Here is a 22,491-nt window from a genome sequence, read left to right on the forward strand (position 1 = left end):
CCACGATTACATCTGATGTTGCTTGGGATGCCACAATGATGCTGGGATGGCCCTGGGGCCTCTCTGCATGCCAGACATGCTCTGTCCAAAATTCAGAATTTGTTTGGTCAGATAACTGCAGAAGTTGGTCCAATTTTGTGTTTGTCATAAAGAGATTTATTAAATGGCTTTGCTTTTTTGAAACAGTATGCAGTTTCCTTATTTATTCAGTCAACAAGCAGGAAAGAAGGCTTGCTAGGTCCCAGACTGTGAGTTTACAAAGCGTGGGGGTGCTGCGAGTTGCTGTTGCTTTCGGTGGCCTGCGTTCGGTGGCCTGGCCGAGAGCTCCTGTCCTCTCCAGCAGAGAGACAAAGAGACAGTGGACCATAGACTGATGGTGAAAATGGTCCATTTAATTCAAAGCTCCCAACATATAGAACATCTAAGGGGAGTTGAGATATAGTACATAGGTATGATCGTCATTTATAGAAATAAAACCTTTGGCAGAGGCAATTCTCTTAGGGAGATTAACTCAAGGAGACACTCTGTCTCACAGGAACATTTACATTGCTATTGTCTTTCCCTCTAGTTGTATATGTTAAACAATTATGTTTACTTCTTATCAATGCCTGCAACACTTGCCTTGGGTCCAGTCCCATGGCAGGATCTCCCTTTTGAGGTGTTAGGAACTACTGGAGCCTGAGTCAAGTAATTATGACAAATGCCCAGTAGATATATTTCAGAGTCAATCGACTTCCAAATAGCCTTAAGGTCTTTCTGTGCTTAATCAAGAAACATTGCTCTATAGTAAAATCTGAAAAGGCTATAGGGAAAATAGAAAAAAAGTAATTAACTACAAATACAAAATCCAGAATTACCAGAAAGTTTTGGCTTGTAAGTAGCCAAGACTGATGTGGGGAACTGTGACAATGAGAGGTAAAGCACAAAGGAAAGGTTAGAGAGAAACTTTAACTAAATTAAGGATGTTAGCAAGAGCATGGTAAGCTTCTCAGGGAAGAGGAAACGGGGCAATTCATTGATGAAGCCTAAAACACTTAGGGTTAATATCCAACACCAGATACCAGCTTAAGAGCTTATGCCTTCATAGTCATAACTCACTGTAACTCACACAGTACATATGAGAGTTCTGTGCCCTATAGAATTGTTCCACGTATTTTACTAAAATGTAAGATTCTTTAATCTCGGGAGTCTCATGGGGGGCTTTGGTTTGGTTTGGCTTTTTGGTTTTGGGTTGATGCTCAGGGCATTAAGGAACTACTCCTGGAGGTGCTCAGAAGACTATATGAAATGCAGATCAAACCCCATAGGATTCTGGGGATCAAACCCTGGTCAGTTGCATGCAAGGCAAACGCATACCTGCTGTATTATAGCTCCTGCCCCGAATTCAATGTCTTAAGTCACTTTCACTTTTGTGTCTCCAACGTCTGTGCGCAGTGTGTTGCACACAGTGGGGATTTGATGTCTGTTAAATTATTCTGTAATGCTTTTGAAAGACATCACTAAAACAATTTCTACATTATGGATTTACTAGTAATCTAAGGCAAATGTGGCAATATGACATCATAATTGATTGTATAGAAGGGCATGTTCACTTTATGAGCGCATAATAGGTGGAGACTGGTCTGAGAGTTGCAGGTTTTCCCGTGGTGGGTCCAAACGACTGTGCGACTGTGAGGAGTAATTAGAATTCCAACGTTTTTATTCTGAAGACTTTTCCTCGCAGTCTCCAACTATCCCTCCCTTTTACGCTTCTTCCCACAGGGCGTAGCCAACTGGTTCAACCTAAAAATCTCAAGAGTCCACCGTGGCCCCCTAGAGCGCTAGTTCAAGAATTCCTTCGACCAGGGGTCTAGGAAATAACCGGGACTTGGCCGGCTAGCCCCAAACTCGCGGCTGTTGGTGAAGCGCCGGCTAAGGCGGGCTGCGGCGGGGCGGCTCCCGGACCCCGCGGCTCCGGGGCGGGGCGGGGCCTCGGGGGCGGGGCGGGGCGGCGCGGGTGCGCGGCGGGGCGGGGTGGGGCGGGGAGGGGCGGGGCGGGTGCGCGGCGGGCGGGGCGGGGCGGGGAGGGCGGAGCAGGGAGGGGGTGGGGGGGGGTGCTCGCCTGTTGTGTTACCACCAACCCGCTCCGGCCGGAAACTGGCGTTTGTTTCCGGCCGGCCGGCCGAGAGCCGCCGATCCAGAACCTGCGGCCGGAGTCGGAGTGGCAGCCGGGCGTGGAAGGCGCCGGGCGGGAAGCCACGGGGGAGCCAGTCCGCATCGGCCCCGCCTGGCTCCTGGTCCCGATCCCGCGCAGAGCCCCCGCCGTGGCCACCGCCGGTGCCTCCTCCTTCAGCGCCGCCGGGGCCGGAGCCGGCCGGAGCCGGGGGTCACGCAGCGGAATGAAGAGTCGCGGCCGGGCCCCGCGCTCCGCCCGGGCCTAGGGCCCTGCCAGGAGTCGCGAGGGTAACGAAGTTCCCCGCCCTGCCCTCCCGCCGCGCGCTCCCGAACTTTCCGCGGGCCCCGCGCGGTCCCCCCACCCCTGCCGTGGCTACCTTCCCGCGTCGGCGCCGCCACCCGTCGGGGAGGGACGGGGCGCGGGCCGCGGGCCGGGGCTGGGGCTGGCGTCGCGTGTCGGCGCGGCGGGCGGGGGTGTGCACGTGTGTGCGCGGGCCGGGGGAACTTTCGGGAGAAAGTTCTCAGGAGCCGGGAACTCGCGGCGAGGCCGAGCGCCGCGGAGCCCCGCCCGGGAATTGCCAGCTTAACGGTACGGCCGGGGTTTGTTTACCCGCCGCGCCCTCGTATTTTCAGCCCCGCGGCGCGAGCTGCCCGCCCCCGGCTCCGCGCCCGCCGCGGTAGTCGGGGCGACTTGGTGGAGGGTTATGTAAGACGGTCCCGAAACTCCTCGGGGAGTTGCCCCGCGAGCGGAGGCCGGCGGGCAGCGCTCGCGCGGTTGGACGTCCGGTTTTCTGGCGTTTTCGGAGCGGTGCGCCTATAGAACGCCCTTTCTGTAGGTGGTGGACTCCTCCCTTGTGTGCAGGGGTCCCGGGAGGAGACTGGGGCCCTTCCCTGGCGCTCAGCACCCCTTTCTAAGGGGGCACCGGACAGAGCAGGGAGAAAAGCTTGTGGTACGGCAGGCCCAGAAGAGTGGCTGATCCCAGGTTTCTGGAGATCCTTTCGGTCCTGCACAACTTAGAAAACTTCCAGACGTTTCCATCCGAATAAAGGAGGTCGCAGGGACTGATGCTGGGTGATCCAAGAATCCGATTTAAGATTAAGCGTTTGCTCTTTATAATTCACCAAAGAATAGAGGCAGTCATGCTCTGCATCCTCGTTTTGTTTTTTTTTTTTTAGCGGTTCTCCTAAAGTGTAGTAACCTGCGGGCTGGTGCTGTCTGTTGCCGTTTTGCAGGATGCACAACTCTGTACAATTAGCAAAATCCAAGGGGCTCTCTTGGGGGCTGAACACCAGCACAGGACTGGACCACCTCCTAGGGTACTTCCCTCAGTGGCCAGTTACTCTGTACTTAGAGATGGCAAATGAATTGACGTATTAGCTCATGCTGGTAGTAATTGAAAAGGTAAATATGCTGAAAAGATAGACCTAAACGAAAATAGATTCGTTTTCAATTTTCTTTTTCCATTTCAGATTATCTAGCACCTTCCTTCGGTAATTATCCATTAACATGAATAATTTAGAATTAAACAGCCACTTTAGGTATTATGTATTCAAGCAGGAAAGAAAGGTGGAAGGAAGGTAGTGTGCCCAAACTAACAAATTTTATGTTGCCTGACTTACCATTTTATTTCATGCTGAATGCTTTCTTGGGTGGCTGGGGTTGGAGGTGGAGACCTTGAGCGAAGAGTTGTCTGCTGATAACACGGCCACTTGATCAGGAGTAAATGCTCATTGTTAATTGAACTTTGATGGAATCATGTCACCAACAGTTAGGAAATTTTCCTGAAGTTCCTTAATCACTTTCTTTTGGGACTCTACTGAAAGAAGATTTAATTTGGAGGATGAAAGATCTAACTTTAAAAAAAAAAATCATACCTTCCCAGAATCTCTAATTGTTTTAATGTGTAAATTGGTTGGTGTCAGTATTAATGATGATATCTGGTATATGCTCATTCTCTGTAGAAACCAGCCTTCCTAGTTGAACTACATGTAAAATTCATTGTTAGAGGGGAGTGGGGATTGAAACAGGTTGAATAAGCCTCAAGTTAAGGGTGTGCACCTCAAAGCCTGCACTTATATCAGTTTTCAGGAGGCTTTGTGTGGATTTCGGAGATGCAGTGTGTGTAACCAAGTGAATTATGATGGAGTAACTCAGTGGCTAGAATACAAAGTTTCCAGAATGCTCTGGGACACTACACTGTCACTTGGTAATATATTAGAGCGCTGGCCTGGAGCCTGCTAAGGATGCTGGCAGAAGACACTGTAAGGGGCCCCCCTTTTTACCACAAAACATTCACCCCAGCAATGGCCAAATCCCGAAACAATGCTTTGAAGTGGCCGCTGTCTGGGGACTTTAGTGCTATGGTACCAGTGAATGGGAAGCTTTTCCACAGCGCCTTATACATTCAAATGCTGCAAACCTGTATAGTGGACAGCTATATGCAGAGGGAGTTTTAGCATGATTTTAGTTGATGCCTGAATTTTGTTGATTTTTTAATATGATAGAAGGGAGTTGAGTTTTTAAATTAAGATATACCTGCTGGACAAATGATTCAACATTCCTATGACTAAAGTAGCCTCCATATTCCAGTAACAGGCTTTTAGGGGATATGCAAGGTGTAAAAACAGGTGTTCTTGCTCTTGAAACCGGTAGAATTAGAAAATGTGGTATATAAATGGAAAGACAGATAAAGATTATGACTTTTTTTTTTTTTTCTTTTTGGGTCGTACTCGGTGATGCACAGGGGTTACTCCTGGCTCTGCACTCAGGAATTACCCCTGGCGGTGCTCAGGGGACCATATGGGATGCTGAGAATTGAACCCGGGTCGGCCGCGTGCAAGGCAAACGCCCTACCCGCTGTGCTATCACTCTAGCCCCAAGATTATTACTTTTTATTTATCTTTTTAGAGCATTACAAAGCTGTTCATGATTGGATTTCAGTAATACAGTATTCCAACACCCATCCCTCCATCAGTGCACATTTCCCAGCACCAGTGTCTCCTGGTTCCCTCCCATCACCCCTCACCCCTTTCCCCTTGCCTGCCTCTTTGTTTTTCTGGCCATTTATAGCACATTAGACAGTTTTGTGTATATTCTGCTTCCTAAATGTCAAAGCTTGTAATCATAATAATGAGAGAGAGACGTGGGCTGTTTACTTATTGGTACTTGGTTCAAATCACAGCTCTACTTTTTCCTCTGTGACCTTGAACAATTTCATTCTCCATCTCTTTTATCAATGGGGCTGGAGCGATAGCACAGTGGTAGGGCGTCGCCTTTCACACGGCCGACCAGTGTTCGTTTCCTCCGCCCCTCTCAGAGAGCCCGGCAAGCTACCGAGAGTATCGCGCCCGCACGGCAGAACCTGGCAGGCTACCCGTGGTTTATTGGATATGCCAAAAACAGTAACAATAAGTCTCACAGTGAAAGACGTTACTGGTGCCCGCTCGAACAAATCAATGAGCAACGGGATGACAGTGACAGCGATCTCTTTATCAAATCTGCATGTTGTCCAGAGAGCTGGGATAACCATAAAGGAAAAGCTCCTCTTCCGGCAAAAGTGTGGAATGTGTAGGTCCTGTGGTCTCATGAACAACTAAAGTTGTGCCTGTGAGGGGAATCACTGGTGGTCACACTGATTGTGGGTCGGTCGAGTCATGGGCAGAACAGGCAAGAGGTCAGTGGGTACTTGGAGGCCAGACTTTGTTGGGTGCAAATGTCAGTGGAGTATTGTAGATCCTGGAACAAAGGCTGGATTTAATGAGAAGCACTGAGTCCTCTGCTCCAGGAACTCTGGACCAGAGGTAGGCAGGTGCGAATGTGTTGGATTCTTCGGCTTCACTTTGGGTCCTCCTGAACTCCAGGGATCAGACAGAAAACGGTGCTTTGGTGCAGTTGGTACAGGCACACACCTAACTCGCTCTTCTGAGTTCGGCCTGTGCCCCTACTCCACAGTACCCACTCCCATGGGGAAGTCTCCAGATTACCGCTGGATAGGAATATTCATACATTTAATTTTCATTTATCTCTGCTGTTACTGGGATCCATTTGGTAATTCAGAATTTAGTAAGTTCTTGGCTTAAAGATGTTACTTTTTAAAAACCAGGTGAATTTTGTTGTTTAGGAACTCAATATTGAAGTCGAGTGAATATGTTTTTAAGTTGTCATACAAGGTGGTTAGGCGAGGGCACTGAAGGCATCTTGGACTAAGGATTTTGCTTTAGAAATCTATAAAGATGAATAATCAGTTTGTGGATGGACTATTAAGTACAGTAATGAAAACCGAACTTCAAAAACTGTGGGGTTAGTGTAGCTTCTGAGTTGTGTGAGAGCCATTTGCGGTTGATGCCTGTGTCATGACTTGAATGAGTCTTCTCTCGGAAACTCAGGGTGAGGGCTGGGGATGCGACTCAGTAATTAGACATTTGCCTCAAACCTGTCAGGTCCTTGGTTTGAGCTTTGGAGAGGCTTGTCCCAATATGAATTCTACTGAAAATCAGATTTTTCTTTTTAAAGTAAATTTGTTTGAAAACATGGCTAATCAAAAAAAAATTTGGGGGGCTGGAGTGATAGCACAGCGGGTAGGGCGTTTGCCTTGCACGCGGCCGACCCGGGTTCGGATCCCAGCATCCCACATGGTCCCCTGAGTACCGCCAGGGGTAATTCCTGAGTGCATGAGCCAGGAATAACCCCTGTGCATTGCCGGGTGTGACCCAAAAAGCAAAAAAAAAAAAAAAAAAATTTTGTTTTAATGGGAAAGTGTCCACATTTAACTAGTTAATGTTTAACGCATTTGCCATAGTTTTTCATTGCTTTCTTCCTGCCTCCCAACTCCTCATCACCAGACTGTGTACTTGTGACATCACGATCTCAGGATTATTCTCTGCCTCTTATGTCAGGAGTACTTGGTATTTCTGAGCCTCCAGTAATGTGGGCTGTCAGAAATCTTAATTTCCACAGGATTATTTTCAATGATGTCGTTTAGGCTCATGTCTTACCCTTTAATTTTTCTCTAGGAAATGAATTTGGGTAGGAAATCACTTCAGAATAACACCTTGGGAATTCAAATTTTTTGAGGTGTTACTTCTAAGTGACTGTGATGAATTTAGTAATGATGGATGAAAAGAAAACAAAGTCATTGCATCGTAGAGCTGAGGGATCACCAGGACCTTGAAGAGAATATTATTAATTATTATTATTATTATTATTATTATTATTTTGCTTTTTGGGTCACACCTGGCGATGCACAGGGGTCACTCCTGGCTCGTGCACTCAGGAATTACTCCTGGTGGTGCTCAGGGGACCATATGGGATGCTGGGAATCGAACCTGGGTCGGCCACGTGCAAGGCAAACGCCCTACCCGCTGTGCTATTGCTCCAGCCCCTGAAGAGAATATTCTTAACAATGGTTTTGAGGTGGTGCTGAACGGGATATGGGAGCAAGTGGAGGGGTGCCCTGTTGGCGCGGAGCTGGGCTTGGTGGGATCTCACTTAAGATGATGGAAAATAGTGGATCACTGAGGAATTTTGACTAGGGCAGGAATTGGATACCTTGGGGTACATGGTCTAGGTGGAGAAACGAAAGGTGATGAGCTGGCAGTGGGAGGGGTGGGATCAGGAAGGGAAGGAACAAGATTGGGAGAGAGAAATCGACCTTGCTGTGAAGGCTGTGGGGGATTTCTTTTTGGGTTTTGGACTATACCTGACGATGCTCAGGGCTTCTGGCTCTGTGCTCAGGGATCATTGCTGGTGGTATGGTATTCAAGTGGGTACTCAAGGGGGTTCCTGGGTTTGGAGGTGAGGTTTGATTTGGTTTGTTTTTGTTTTTGTTTTTGTTTTGGGACCGTGCCTGGGAGTGCTCAGGGCTTACTCCTGGCTCTGTGCTCAGGGATCAGTCTTGGTGGTCTCGGGGAACCATATGGGACTCTGGGAAGGGATCAAACCCTGGTCGACCATGTGCAGGGCAGGTGCCCTCCCCACTGTTGTGTCACTCTGGCCTGAAGGTTTACAGATTGTTAGCAGAGATGCAGAAGACGGACCGTAAGTAAGGCCATACCTCACTGCGCTACTCGGCACCAGCCCACCTCCGCTTTTCGCTCAGCCCTTCCTTTGCCTTCTGTGCTTGTTTCCTTCCTCTGTGCCTCTACCTGCAGGTCTCCTGGGCAGGATCTCTTACCTATGACCACTCTTTTGAGCATTGAGGATCCATGAGTTGTACCTGGTTGCTAGTACAAGACTGTGATGCAGCAGGAGGACACGTGTGTCAGTATTGGGATGGGATGCTGTGTGGTAGATGCTACAATTCAGATATTGCAGGAGGGCTTAAAGGTCACTTCTGCCTTGGAAATGCAGAATTTGGAAAGGGCCCCCCAGAGGCGGTGAAATTAGAGCTGAGTCTTGAAAGATGAGTTAAAGATGTACCTTCCAGATGACAGGAAGAAGTGCGTTACAGGCTGAGAAAACAGCATGGACAAAAGCATAAAGGAGCAAAATTGCCCAGCTTGTGCAGGTAACTTTGATGTGATTATTGTGTTCAGAAGACAGGCTGGAGAAGTAGGTAAGGCAGAAGGTGGCACCAGGCAGTTTTATTGTGTGCTGCATAGATAGATGCACCCTGGAAGGGATTTTAAGCCCTGACTGGTTGGTAGTTCTGTGTTCCAGAAAGATTTTGTTGGTGATGTGTAGGGTGGATTGGGGAGAAACAAAGAAGATGACTTTGTTTAAAAAAAAAAAAAAAAAGGAAGAAGAAGAAAAGAAACACCTTGATTACCTTTAGCAATAATACGGGTATTGGGTGGTACCGACTACAGGATTGTGGAAGCAGAAAGCCGGAGGGATTGTTGGCTCTCTTACGTCCCTCATTCATTTCCAGATGAACGGTAGGGTATTTCCCCAGATCACAGAATGATGTAGTGTGGTAGCATGTTCTGGAATTGAGTCTTAAGTGGCTGTAATGGGAAGTGATGAATAAAGTTTAGTCATCTCTCTGACTCCTTGGCATGTTGATTCTTTGTTGCCACACTGCTTGTACACACTGACTTCTGTCATTCCATCCTGTTGTTCCTGTGGCTAGTCTAGACTGAGCAGCCCCTCCTCTAGGTTTGCTGACTACTGAACAGGGACTTGGGCAGATGGGTGCCCTGGAGTGGTGTGAATGGCCTGTTGGATTCTTTAGCTGTGATGATTCAGTGGTAGAAGTATGTCAAAATATTTGTTTTATTGAGTGTCAAGATATATTGTCTTTCCAGCTCTTCTCTTTTAGTTATTTTCTTTTCAGCTTCATTTTAAGTTATGCAAGTGAACAACTTTTAAATTTATTTTGGGACTCCGCGGTGGTGCTCAGTGCCACCAGTGCTCTTCTGGGTGCTGCACGGGGGGCCAGAAGGTGCCAGGGATTAGGCCTGGGTCCCTGTGAGCCCCCGGTCTGAGCTCCAGCCCAAGAAGCCATTTTCCCAACCCCAGCAAAACTGTTGTTCAAAGAAATAGGCTTTGATAATTGGGCACAGAAGAAAAATATATTTATCTTTAAAAAAGAACGCAAGGATTATTATTATTATACCTGAGTTCTAAATTTTCCTGTCTGGTGTTCTAAGTCTTGTTGGATTTTTATGAAGGGGAATTGTTTTGGGTTTAAAGTGCTGAGTACCGGAGAGAGAGATATTACAGTGGGTAGGGCACTTGCTGATCTGGGTTCAATCCCAGCAAGACGTAGATTCCCCGGGAGCTGGCCAGGAATGATCCCTGAGCACAGAGCCAGGAGTAAGCCTGAGCACCACTGGGTGTGGTCCCAAAGACCATTACTGTCACTGTCATCCCGTTGCTCATTGATTTGTTTGAGCGGGCACCAGTAATGTCTCCATTGCGAGACTTTTTGTTACTGTTTTTGGCATATCCAATACGCCACAGAGAGCTTGCCAGGCTCTGCCAAGTGGGCGAGATAGTCTCGGTCGCTTGTTGGGCTCTCTGAGAAGGGCGGAGGAATCAAACCTGGGTTGGCCACATGCAAGGCAAATGCCCTACCCACTATGGTATCGCTCCAGCCCCCCAAAGACCATAAAACCCCCCAAATTAAAAAAAAATATATATATATATCACGATCACGAAATCCCGTTAATCACCAATTTCTCGGGCAGGGCTCAGTAACCTCTCATTTCGTACTTTCCCTGAGATCTTAGAAGTCTATCTCTACTCGGCCCTCCCAACGATGTCGATGTCGCACTGGGGGCTCTTTCAGGATCAGGGGAATGAGAGCCAGCTTGTTACTGGATTTAGCATATGAATACACCATGGGAAGCTTGCAAGGCTGTCCCATGTGGGCAGGAAACTCTCAGAAGCTTGCCAGTTTCTCCCAGAGGGAGAAGTAGGCTACAAGATACGGCCGCGCACTTCTGAGAGCTTGCTTTTAAGTCTCTCTGGATGTTGGCCGTTGATGGGATTACACACACCTGGGTTCCTCTGCCGGTACCTTCATGCGTGAGGCCTCTCCGAACGTGTGGAGAGGGGCCTCGGGCATGGCTGTAGCTAGGTTCTGGTGGTCTTCGGTTGCCGGGAGCTCTGCTCAGGGTGGGGAGGGTAGCTGGAGCCCATCCCCTCTGAGGGGCCCCGGGGAAGACAGCCAGGTGTTCGGGCAAGAGACTCTCTTGGATATATATATATATCCAATAAAATGCTGAATGAGAATTCGGATTTTTTTTTTAAGTCACTTTGGAGAAAAACAGAACAGTATAAGAAAAAGCCTTTAAGGTTCTTAAACTCCCTGGGGAAAAGTTGGGGCACAAAAAATGGCAAGGATGGGTCCCCCCATTGTTAAGCTTTCCTCAGAATTTACCCGGGCACTGATTTCTTCTCTCCTTTCGCTGGACCCTGTCAGCATCTTCTCCAGAGAAGCCCTGGGTTTGCAGACTGTCCGCTGTTGCACAGCTGCCAATTCTTAATTCTTTCTTAAGTGGGCAAGGGTACATTTTGTTTTTGTTTGTGAGTGGGGGAAGGGAGGAGGCACAACAGAACTACTCACATCTGAATTCCTGTGTGGCTGGACATTTCCTTGGCTTTGTTTGAGGAGCGATGACTTGGTTCCAGTGGCATTTGTGTTATGTGGGAAGGTGGTTCTCATTGCCCTCATATCTGATTTTGGGTGGCAATAAAATCTTCCTTCTTGTCCTTTTTGCAGCCTCCTACCCTACCCTGTTCTTAGCTTTTTGAATCATGTGTTGAGGAAGTCAGATCTAAAGGATTGTGTACATCTGAAGCTGAATTATTCAAGTCTTTCCCTACCATTCTGGGGAGACTTCCTGCCCCTCACTTTTTAAAAAAAATTTATTTTTTAATCACCGTGAGGGTACAGTTACAGATTTACACATTTTTGTGCTTGTGTTTCCCTCATACAATGTTCGAGAACCCATTTCTCCACAACCAATGAACCCAGTATCTCTCCCACCCCCAATCCCATCCCCCCCACCCCGCCTCTTGTGGCAGGGCATTCCCTTTTGTTCTCTCTCTCCTTTTGGGTATTGTGGTTTGCAATAGTGGTGTTGGGTGGCCATCGTGTTCAGTCTCTAGTCTACTTTGAGCACATATCTCTCTTCCCGCGCGGGTTCTCCAACCACATTTTACTTAGTGTTCCCTTCTCTATCTGAGCTGCCTTTTACCCCAGCAGGTGAGGCTGGCTTCCAAGCCATGGAGCCAACCTCCTGGTACTTATCTCTACTATTCTTGGGTGTTTGTCTCCTACTCTGTTATTTTATATTCCACAGATGAGCGCAATCTTTCTATGTCTGTCTCTCTTTCTGACTCATTTCACCTAGCATGATACTTTCCATGCCGATCCACTTACATGCAAAGTTCATGACTTCATCTTTTCTAACAGCTGCATAGTATTCCATTGTATAGATGTACCAAAGTTTCTTTAACCAGTCGTCTGTTCTCCGGCACTCGGGTTTTTTCCAGATTCTGGCTATTGTAAACAGTGCTGCAATGAACATATAAGTGCAAATGTCATTTTAACTATACTTTTTTGCTTCTCTGGGATATATTCCCAGCAGTGGTATTGTTGGGTCAAATGGGAGCTCAATTTTTAATTTTTGGGGAAGCATCCATATTGTTTTCCTAAAGCCTGCCCCTCACTTTTTTATCCGTGTTAATAATGTTACTGTTCTTCTGGGTACCTACCCCTTTCTTCAGTTAAGAATTTGAATAATGTGGGGCTGAAGGGACAGTGCAGCAGGGAGGGTGTTTGCTTTGTACGCGACCAACCTGGGTTCGATTCCCAGCATCCCATATGGTCCCCTGAGCACTGTCAGGAGTAATTCCTGAGTGCAAAACCAGGAGTAACCCCTGTGCATCGCTGGGTGTGACCCAAAAAGAAAAAAATTGAATAATGAATTATTAGAAAAGTTTAGGGGGGGCTGGAACGATAGCACAGCGTGTAGGGCGTTTGCCTTGCACGAGGCCGACCCGGGTTCGAATCCCAGCATCCCATATGGTCCCCTGAGCACCGCCAGGGGTGATTCCTGAGTGCAGATCCAGGAGTGACTCCTGTGCATCGCCAGGTGTGACCCAAAAAGCCAAAAAAAAAGTTTAGGGGATAAACCCAATTTGGAGTCCATAAACAAGATTTTCAGTAGCCTATTAATATTTTGTTGTTTGCTTTTTATTTGTTGGTTTGTTTTGGCACCACACTGGCAGTGTCCAGGACTTATTCTGGGCAGGGCTGGGGTATCAGGGACTGAATCCAGGCTGGGCATGTGCAAGGCTCTCCCGCTGTCTTTCCCGCTGTCCTGTGTCTCTGGCCCCAGCTGTCACTGTTTGTCCTGTCTGTCTAACACCTCTTGCTCTCTAAACTGGGATTTGTGAACAGAGCTAAAGCCTTAGTCCATTCACCTTTCTTACTAGAGAAATGATTCCTGGTCTGAATTTATATGTATCAATCCATGTCATGTTTCATACTTAATATTTTATCCTTTTTTTAACATCTAATACATTTACTGACAATGTAGTTTTGTTTTGAAGTCCTCTATAAACCTATGCTGTGAATGTTCTTTTTTTTTTTTTTTTCCTTGCTTTTGGTTTGGGGCCACACCCGGTGAGCCAGGGGTTACTCCTGGCTCTGGGCTCAGGAATCACTCCTCGTGGACTTAGAAGACATTATGGGACGCTGGGGATTGAATGTGTTTTCTGCAGGCAAGCGCCCTCCCACCATATTATCTCTCTGGCTCCTGTCAGTGTCAAGTTTGCAGTTTTCTCTCAACATTGTTTTTCCTCTATGTGTACTGCACAGATCCATTATTTAAGCACCTCATCTTTCAGCCTAGTTCAGCCTTTATCCTTTCTACTTGTCCTGTTCAAAAGAGCTGACCCATCAGGGACTGGAGAGATAGATAGTACCACAAGTAAGGTACTTGCCTTGCACTCGGCTGACCCTGCTTCAATCCCCAGTATCCCATATGGTTCCCTGAACATTGCCAGGTGTGGCCCCAAACCTCTTCCCCCCCAAAAAAAAATGCTAGGCTAAGAATTTTTCTTGATCTTTTTTCTTCTGTAGAATATGATCTTTTCCATTTCTGAGCCCACTATCATTTTATTCGTGTTTGTGTGGTAGTAGGTGCATATTCTTCTGTTTTGATGGTTTCCTCCTTGGCACGCCTTCTCTGCTGTACTGTCAGCTCCTTAAAAGTAGATGAGATTGCTTCTGCTAAGACCCACCCCACTGCCTAACCAGAGTAACCAGATGCTTAGTTAGGTTATTCAATCCAGTATGAGACACAGCTTTATGTTACTCTACAGTTTAGTTTTGAGCGTTATAATGGATCCACGAAAAGTAAAGTGTGTGCAGCAACATTCAGCACTGACAGGACAGATAACGTGTTGAAGTCAGTCGGGACTTGTGTCCTGAAGGAGAAGCTTGCGAGTCCTCCCTGAAAAAAGGGAATGGGCATTGTTTGGTGATGTCATCCCAGTGAAGCAGTGTGTGCCCAAGGCCATCCTTTGTTCACCAGTTACTGGGTTCAGCCATGCCGTGGCCATTGGTGAGACCAGACTACTCTCAGCAGAATATTTCAGAGCTTTTAATTCTGGAATGTTAGAATATGACATAATATCACTTCAGCCTCCTGGACTTGCTTCCCTTCCCTGCCAAAAAGAAATTAAATATTAAGTCGAACGCTATGAAATTACCATTTTGTTGTAGTCAAGTATCAGCAGTTTTTTATACTTAAACCTTAATACATCAACTTTTGATTTCCTCTCGGGGCTCTGAAGAACATTGTGAGGAACCTTTTGAAAGTGGATCACTGCAAATCCATTAATTGTAGAATGCATGTCTGAACTTTAATTTGTAACCTATAATTATCTTTAGCCCAGATTTTGGTTAAAAAACTTGGTTTTTATTCGCATTTAGGATATTTGGAGAGGTTGTGGAGGAATGCATAAGGGTTGTAAGTTGACCAGTATTCTCTGGGGAATACGCCTTAACCACAAGTAATGGGTCTGATTGGCTTTTATGAGCTTACAGTATTTTTGAGTGAATGCTCCTTCCCCCCACCACCTGCCATCCCCATGTCTCCTCTTGAGTCTGGGTAAGATCTGACTCTTAATTTTATTTGGTGATTTCACAGGAACGAGGGTGAGAATCCTCGTTCCTGTGAAAGACCCAGATTCTTATTGTGTGGTTTCCTGTATATTTCTTAGGATAAGGTGTAGTTGGGGGAGGCCAGAGTCAGGGGAAAGAGTCGAGGAGCAGAATAGAAAGCAGGAGTTAGCAGATGCTGCAGAAGAAGACTGAGAAGCAGGAGTGGGGAGCAAGGGTGGGATTAACAGCTCAGGAAGCTTTGCTCTGTTCCTTTCATCCTTCCAGATTGTATAAACCTTGAATAGTAACCGTGTGTGGAGCACAGCGCTCCTTGGAAAACATATATAGAACTCAGCTTTGAAAGTATTAGTTTTATGTTCTAAAATGGTTCATTGAAAAGTCAGGGTCATTTTGAGTGAGTGCCTTTGGAATCATTAATAACTGCCATCCAAAGAAAAGAAAAGAATTCGGGGCTGGAGCGATAGCACAGCAGGTAGGGCGTTTGCCTTGCATGAGGCCGACCCGGGTTCAAATCCCAGCATCCCATATGGTCCCCTAAGCACCGCCAGGAGTAATTCCTGAGTGCAGAGCCAGGAGTAACCCCTGTGCATCGCCAGGTGTGACCCAAAAAGAAAAAAAAAGAAAAAATAATTCTTCAGAGGCTTCCTTATAGCAAGTCTTGGTATTTACATAAAGATCGTCTGATGTGAGGGATTGAGATGAGACCAGGAACATAACACGTGGAACAGAAACATTTTCGGCAGCAGCCTCTCATCTGTTGTCAAGAGTTCACTTCTCTTTGGGGTTCCTTTGTGAGCGTTTGTGGCTTTGAACAGGAAGCTCACCTGCTTGAGTGTTAGAATCTATTTTCTGGAATGTTCAGTACAAAGGATGAGAAGAATACTTGGTCATTGCTATTTAGTCAACAGGGACCATACAGAGACTTTCCATTTGCTTCAGAATTTGCCTTGCAAATGTGGCCACAATGGGTTCAATCCTCGGTATCCCACGTGGTCCCCCAGCAGGCAGGAGTGATTTCAGAGCACAGAACCAGGAGAGCCAGGAGTAAGCCCTGAGCATCACCTGCCCAGAAACAAAAAAGTTTTTTTAGGATATGCTAAGGATGTGTTACCCAATCAATAAATTAAACAAGTAGGAGGAAAATTTGACACTTGGAATTTGCAGTCTGAGCTACCCGTGGCATATTCGATATGCCAAAAACAGTAACAAGTCTCACAATGGAGACGTTACTGGTGCCCGCTCGAGCAAATCGATGAACAGTGGGCCCATGGTGACAGTGACAGTGAGTTAATAGGAGATAGTTGGGTTTGTGTGTGTCTTAGAATCAAAACTTTGAATAACTGAGCCCAGGGGCCAGAGCATTATTATAATAATAATAGGATATGTCGTATTTTGTATACCACCATACAGCATTTTAAAACTAAAGGAATACTTACATATGTTCATTTTAAGAGAAATGAGACCTGGAAAAGTTTAAATGATTTTCCAAAGGTAGTAGTACAGGCATTAGCAGCATACGTTTTATTGTTTTATTATTCGCTGTAGGCTTCAGCAGTATAATCATAAAACCTTAATAATAGTTGTGCAAATAGAGTATATGAATAACAAATAGAGAGCCACAGAAAAAGTAATAGTTACAAGCTCAGAAGACCTGTCAGGTGAGGACATAAACAGAAAGAGCATGGCATTTTAGGTTTTATTTTTTTCTTTTCTTTTCTTTTCTTTTTCCTTTTTGGGTCACACCGGCGATGTACAGGGCTTACTCCTGGTTTTGCACTCAGGAATTACTCCTGGCGGTGCCTAGGGGACCATATAAGATGCTGGGAATCAAACCCAGGTCGGCAAACGCCCTACCCACTGTGCTATCGCTCTAGCCCCTTAGGCTTTCCTCTTGAAGCCCCTTTTTGCACAAGAAATTTTTTGGAGGTGGGGGGAGGTGGGATCACACCCAGCAGTGCTTAGGACTTATTCTTGGCTCTGCATGGCTCAGGAGTGTGTGTGGACTATATGGGGTGCCAGGGATTCAACCTGGGTTAGCTGTGTGCAAGGCAAATGCCCTATCTGCTCTGCTGTACTATTGCTCCAACCGCTGCCCAAGAAATTTTTATGCGCCCTGGGTGTATAATTGTATAAAATAAGTAAAAAAGCAAACATTTACTGCCGGGCTGGAGAAAAAGTAAAGTGGTTAAGGTGTTTGCCAGTGTTGTGAGGAAAGCATTGAGCAGGAGTGTTGAGTTGAGCCCAGGTTGTTTAGAGCAGAACCCATCAGCTGCCAGTCTGAAGCATGGTATTGGCTCGAGAAAGATGAAATTAGGCTGTTATATTTCATGCAAAGGTTTTAGTCTAAAACTAAAAAAAATCCATAAACTTGGAATTGTATATGTCAGTTTGTATTTGAGGTAATTCCAGGAAGGAATCACCTCAGAATGATGGTAATAGAGAAAGGGAAGTTTTGGAAAACAGTCAAATAATACAGGAAAGGATAATACACAGATGACCCGTCTCAGTTATTGGGGATTGAGATGGTTGGGTTTTTGTTTTGTTTGGGGGCCACAACTGCTCTGTGCTCAGGACCATACATATGAGGTGTTAGGGGTTTGAACCAGGGTCGGCCATATGCAAGGCAAAAGATCCTACTGATTATACTATTGCTCTGGCCCCTGGATTGGTTGTTTTTGATACCTTTGCGCCAAGGGCTTGTAGTGGAAATCTCAAAGAGCATTGAGTGTAGCCCAGCATTCTCAGTGAGTACGGAATATAGAGTATCAACTAGTACGAGGAGGTAGAACTTGGGCCCAGCCCATTCTTTTGATTTCCTCAGTGCTCTTTCTTTTATATCCTTTCGCTTAACTGGAGGTGCTACTGATTAAGTGGTTAAATAACACAAGCAGATGCCTGGGGAGTGAAATGGGGTGCTGAGGAATACTTTATGGCGAGATTTGACCACCTGCTCTTTACATTTATGACTTAGACACGAAATGTGTGTACTGCTCCCTACCCTGTTCCTAATGCAAAAGATCCCAGTATTTTAGAGCTGTCCTTGGTGGTGGTGAAAGGCAGCACACCCAGTGGTTCGCAGGATTTACTCCTGGCTTCGCATTCAGGCATAGCTCCCGGTGAGCTTGAGGGACCATCTGGGGTGCCAGGGATTGAACCCAGGTGCAAGGCAAGAGCTTACCTGCTGTTCTGTCTCTCTGGGCTTTAGAGCTATCTTAATAAAATAATAAAGTATCAATGAGTTGTTTCTAATGGTGCTGGCATTTGTGGTCTTGGTGCACCTTTCCACACTACCATCAGAGTGCCCAAGACCTCTAGAGCTGTCTTTGTTTGAGATTCAGTTCTTCATAGTCAGGTAAGGTTATTTTTCAAGTTTTGGGTCCTAATGAATATGCTCTTTTCCCTCCCCACCCCCAGTTTTGGAGATGAAACAAAACAGTTCTCTTCCTGGGGATAGGCTGCTGGTGACTGCTGTTGGGGAGTTAGTCCTGAAAACCCCATTTGTCTTTGAAGTAAAGGGAGAAAGATTTTTAGACCCCAGTTTTTAAGCATATCCTCTCCCCCACCCCACCCCCCAGCCCCGTCAGCAGTTCCATTCACTTATGGAGATCATATTGCTTGAAAGGGCAGTAAATGCTGCCAATCAATAGAGTGGTTTTGCTAACGGGAAATTTTTTAGAGAATAGCCTTCTAAAAAATCCTTTCTCTTTGGTTTTAAAATATGTAGTCAGGTATATTTAAGATGTGACTGATTCTCTTTTTCATTTCTACCAGGCTTTTATCTAGTAACAGATACTTGAAGACCCAAAATAGCTTTTTCTGGCTCAACTGACACTTATTATCTACCTACTGTAAGAGTCTGGCACTGGCATTTTATTTTGCTGCCAAGATTAAATATCCTGGATTTTATGATGAGTTCCCGAGTCAATAAACATCTGATAATGCCTGGCCTCTAGTCTACTTAACTTCTCTTCATCCTTTCTGGGATTTTTCTGCTGAAACTTCTGACCTGGCTGGAAACTAAAGAGAAGAAAGCTTTCCTAGTTTTAAATTTCAGTGATTGATGTTTTGGTTTGGGGGCCACATGAAGTGTTTATCAGGGATTCTCCTGGCTCAGCTGACCATGTGGTGCCAGCCATTGAACCCGGGTATCCTGTATGCACACAGCATGTGCTCAGGCTCTGTGTTCACCTCTGTGGTCTGAAAACTACTTAGCAGTGAAAACCTACCCTGTTTTATACTGAGCACTTTAATACTCATAACAATTCCATGAGATAGTCTTATGCCTGTTTATAGATGAATCCATTCAAAATATTTAGGCAGTATTTAAAGTGCTAAGGACAAGGGCCGGAGTAACAGTACAATGGGTAGGGCACTTGTCTTTCCTGTGGCTAACCCAGATTTGATCCCCATGGGACTATCTCATGGAATTGTTATGAGTATTAAAGTGCTCAGTATATATAAATCAGGGTAGGTTTTCACTGCTAAGTAGTTTTCAGACCATAGAGGTGAACACAGAGCCTGAGCACATGCTGTGTGCATACAGGATACCTGGGTTCAGTGGCCAGCACCATATGGTTCCCCAAGCCCACCAGGAGTGACCCCTAAGTTGCAGAGCCAGGGTGCAGAGCTCAGCCCCTGAGCACTGCCAGGTGTGACCCAAAACCAAATAAATAAAAAAATAAAGTTCTAAGGTCATTGTAGTACCTGTCAAATGAAGTCCCTGCTAAGACACTGAAGAGTAGAATAATTTGCCCAAAGTTAGAAAACAAGAAAGCAATAGAGCTAATATTTAGAGATAGGAACATCTGATGTATTCCAGGAAAGTGTCTGAAACCATTTACTGCATTTTGCTGCCATTTAACTATGTTTCATGTTCTCTGTAATTACATCACATTAGAAAAATAGGTGGAACTCATGTTTCTTTGTCAAAGTGGTTCTTCATGAGTTCCAAGAAAGAAACCACCTTGGTGCAGGCAGATTTTCTTCTTGTCCCCTCCCTTCCTCCTCTCTTTCTGCCCACTTATACCTGGGCATGGCCTGCACAGGGGCCTGCTGTGGCATTTGGGTATGTGCTCTGAGGACTGAGGGAGTCTTGTTTGTGTCCTTGGCTTCCTGAATGTTCCTTGCCCACTTGCAAGTTCTTTCTTGTAGCACAATGATGAGTAATGTGTTGTTAACGTTGTAATGTAATCATACCAGTTGGAATTTTTTCCCATTCCCTAGTTCTCTCTGATGACTCTAAGGTCAGACTTGCTGTCTGCAGTCCATTCAGATCAAGAGTGCTTTCCATGTACAAAGGGAGTAGAAAGTCCTGAGGTTGGCAAGAATATTAATATTCTTATAATTAATCTTTTGCTCAGTTAAAATAGAAATTTGTTATCATTCTAGTTTATTTTTTAGCTGATGTGATCCAAGACATTATTTGGTTAATATTATGGGTATTATCACTTTGTGTCATATCTTGGGTAGGCAGTGTTTACTTTGGAGTTAAGAACTTAAAAACAGGGCTGTTAGTGATAGTACAGTGAGGAGGGTGCTTGTCTTACACGTGACCAACCCAGGTTCAATCATGGGCATGCCATCTGGTCTCCTGAACACCGCTCAGAGGGTTAAGCCCTGAGCACCACCACCCTCTTCCCCAGCCTCCTGTTTCCCCCCAAAAGGAGCTTAAAAATAGACAAAAGGATTTATTTGGGGGGAGCTGTGGTGACAGCAGTCAGTGCTGAGCCTCCGAGTGCTGGAGATCAAACCCAGGACTCCATGCAAAATCTCCAGTTCTTTAAGCCATCTCCTGGATGGTGATGCCAGCCTCACCTCAGAAAAAAACATTAGAACATGCTTGAGATGGAAGGAGTTGGGTTTCAGTAGGAATCACATTTCAAGAATTAGGTGGGATCGAGGTTGCAAATGTTAGAACTTTTTAATACTAGGGAGGAGTATTGGGGAATGGCTCATGAGGCAAATGAGATGATTTATGTGGATGTGTTTAAGCAGAGCTTGATATTCATTTGGTGAGTAATGTTCACTAATTATAAAAGGCACTTAAGTGCTTTCCTCTGCTTTTGTTGATGAACACAATGACTTTTAATAAAATCGAAAATGCTTACTTGTTTTACTTTTTAAATTTTTTTATTTTTATAAAGTTCACAATAATTCATTACATTTAATATTCAAACACCAATCCCACCACCACTGCACCTTCCCACCACCGTATTTCGAATGTTTCCACCCCAAATCCCAAACCGTGCCCCCTGAAGCAGAACTGAAACAATTTTGTATTAATTATTGCTTGTTATGAATAATCCACTGAAAATGGTTCTATAAAGTTTCGTTAGAGGAAAGTGTGTGAATATTGTTGTATTTCTTCCCGGGGCCTGTAAGCCCTTGTATAAGAGATTACTAACATGTTGGTTAACCCCCATCAAATGTTGTGTGCTACTCTTGGTACATCTGTGGTGTGAAGTATGAGATGCTCCAGGAATTCTAAAATTTGGAATGATTTTATAGCAGATTCACTCATGGGTGAGGCTCGTCCAAGCCTGTATAAACTGACTGTGAGCATGGCAGCGATTGAGGCAAGTTTTCGGTTGCAGGGGCTCTGTTGGGGCGGAGAGGGAAACTCACCCGCCCCCTCAGAGTTGTCCTGGTGAAGACAGCCTGACTCAGGTCTGGAGGCATCTCTGTGGTGTGTCCTAGTTGCTCCCTTGTTTACTTTTCTAATCTTTTTTTTTTAAGTTTTTTAAATTTCAGAGCATCATCTGTGTGTGTGTGTGTGTGTGTGTGTGTGTGTGTGTCTGTGTGTGTGTCTGTGTATGTGTATTGAGTTTTTGTTGCTATTTTTTTGAGTCATATGTCTGGCAGTGCTCAGGACTTACTCCTGCCACTGTGCTTAGGGATCCCTCCTGGTAGTACTTGGAAGACTGTATGCAGTGCTGAGGATCGAACCCATGCTGCTGCATGGGAGCACTGTACCTGCTAGACTTTCTCTCCAGCCTGGCCTGTTTTGTTTTATGCCTCCATTTTTTCTGTAAATGGATATTTAAAAACATCTTATGAACTACAAAACTAGTGGTTGCATTCTTTACCACCATAACCAATATTTTTTTTGTTTTTGTTTTGGGGTCACAACTGTTGCTCTGGGCTTACTCCTGGTTCTGCACTCAGTAATCACTCCTTGGACTGCTCAGGGGACCATATGGGGTTGAATCCAGGTTGGCTGCTTGCAAGGCAAGTGCCCCACCCACTGCTCATCATTCTGAGCCTCAACAATATTATTAAAAATATTAATCAATGGGACCTGAGTGATGGTGCAGCGGGTAGGGTGTTTGCCATGCATTGGGCTGACCCAGCTTTGATTCGAAGCATCCCATAATGGTTCCCACAGCCTGTCAGGAGTAATTCCTGAGTACAGATCCAGGAGTTGGTCTGGAACACTGCCAGGTGTCACCCCAAAACAAAACCAAACAAAATTAATAGGATAAAACTCATTTTTGTTTTGTTTTGGGATTATACCTAGCAGTGCAAGGTATAGCCCTGTGCAAGGCAAGTGCCCTCCCTACTGTTCCTTTGCTCCGCCCCTCTGTGTGCAGTTTTTGACAACTCGGTCTCATTATCTGCTTCTGGCATTCTGAACAGTAACTGAGGCTATAGGATGAAATGCCAGAAGTCTCTGTGATGTTCAGTTCCTAATTCTGGGGCCAGGGAAGGGGCTCAGGGGCCAAACACCCGCTTTGCTTGCATACCTTTGAGTTGC

At 45.7% G+C, this 22,491-nt stretch overlaps 1 protein-coding gene across 2 annotated transcripts in view; it reads left to right on the top strand.

Annotated features, from left to right (window-relative positions):
* The first annotated feature begins 2,095 nt into the window (after positions 1–2,095).
* Positions 2,096–22,491, top strand: part of OTUD7B (OTU deubiquitinase 7B) — a 60,223-nt gene continuing 39,827 nt past the window's right edge. For both annotated transcript variants that reach the window (XM_055131346.1, XM_055131348.1), the window contains exon 1: positions 2,096–2,442. The gene's annotated coding sequence lies outside the window, so the exon portion shown is untranslated. The remainder of the gene's footprint in view (positions 2,443–22,491) is intronic.

This window comes from Sorex araneus, chromosome 3 (assembly GCF_027595985.1).
Source record: "Sorex araneus isolate mSorAra2 chromosome 3, mSorAra2.pri, whole genome shotgun sequence".
In the NCBI taxonomy this organism is placed as follows: Eukaryota; Metazoa; Chordata; class Mammalia; order Eulipotyphla; family Soricidae; genus Sorex; species Sorex araneus.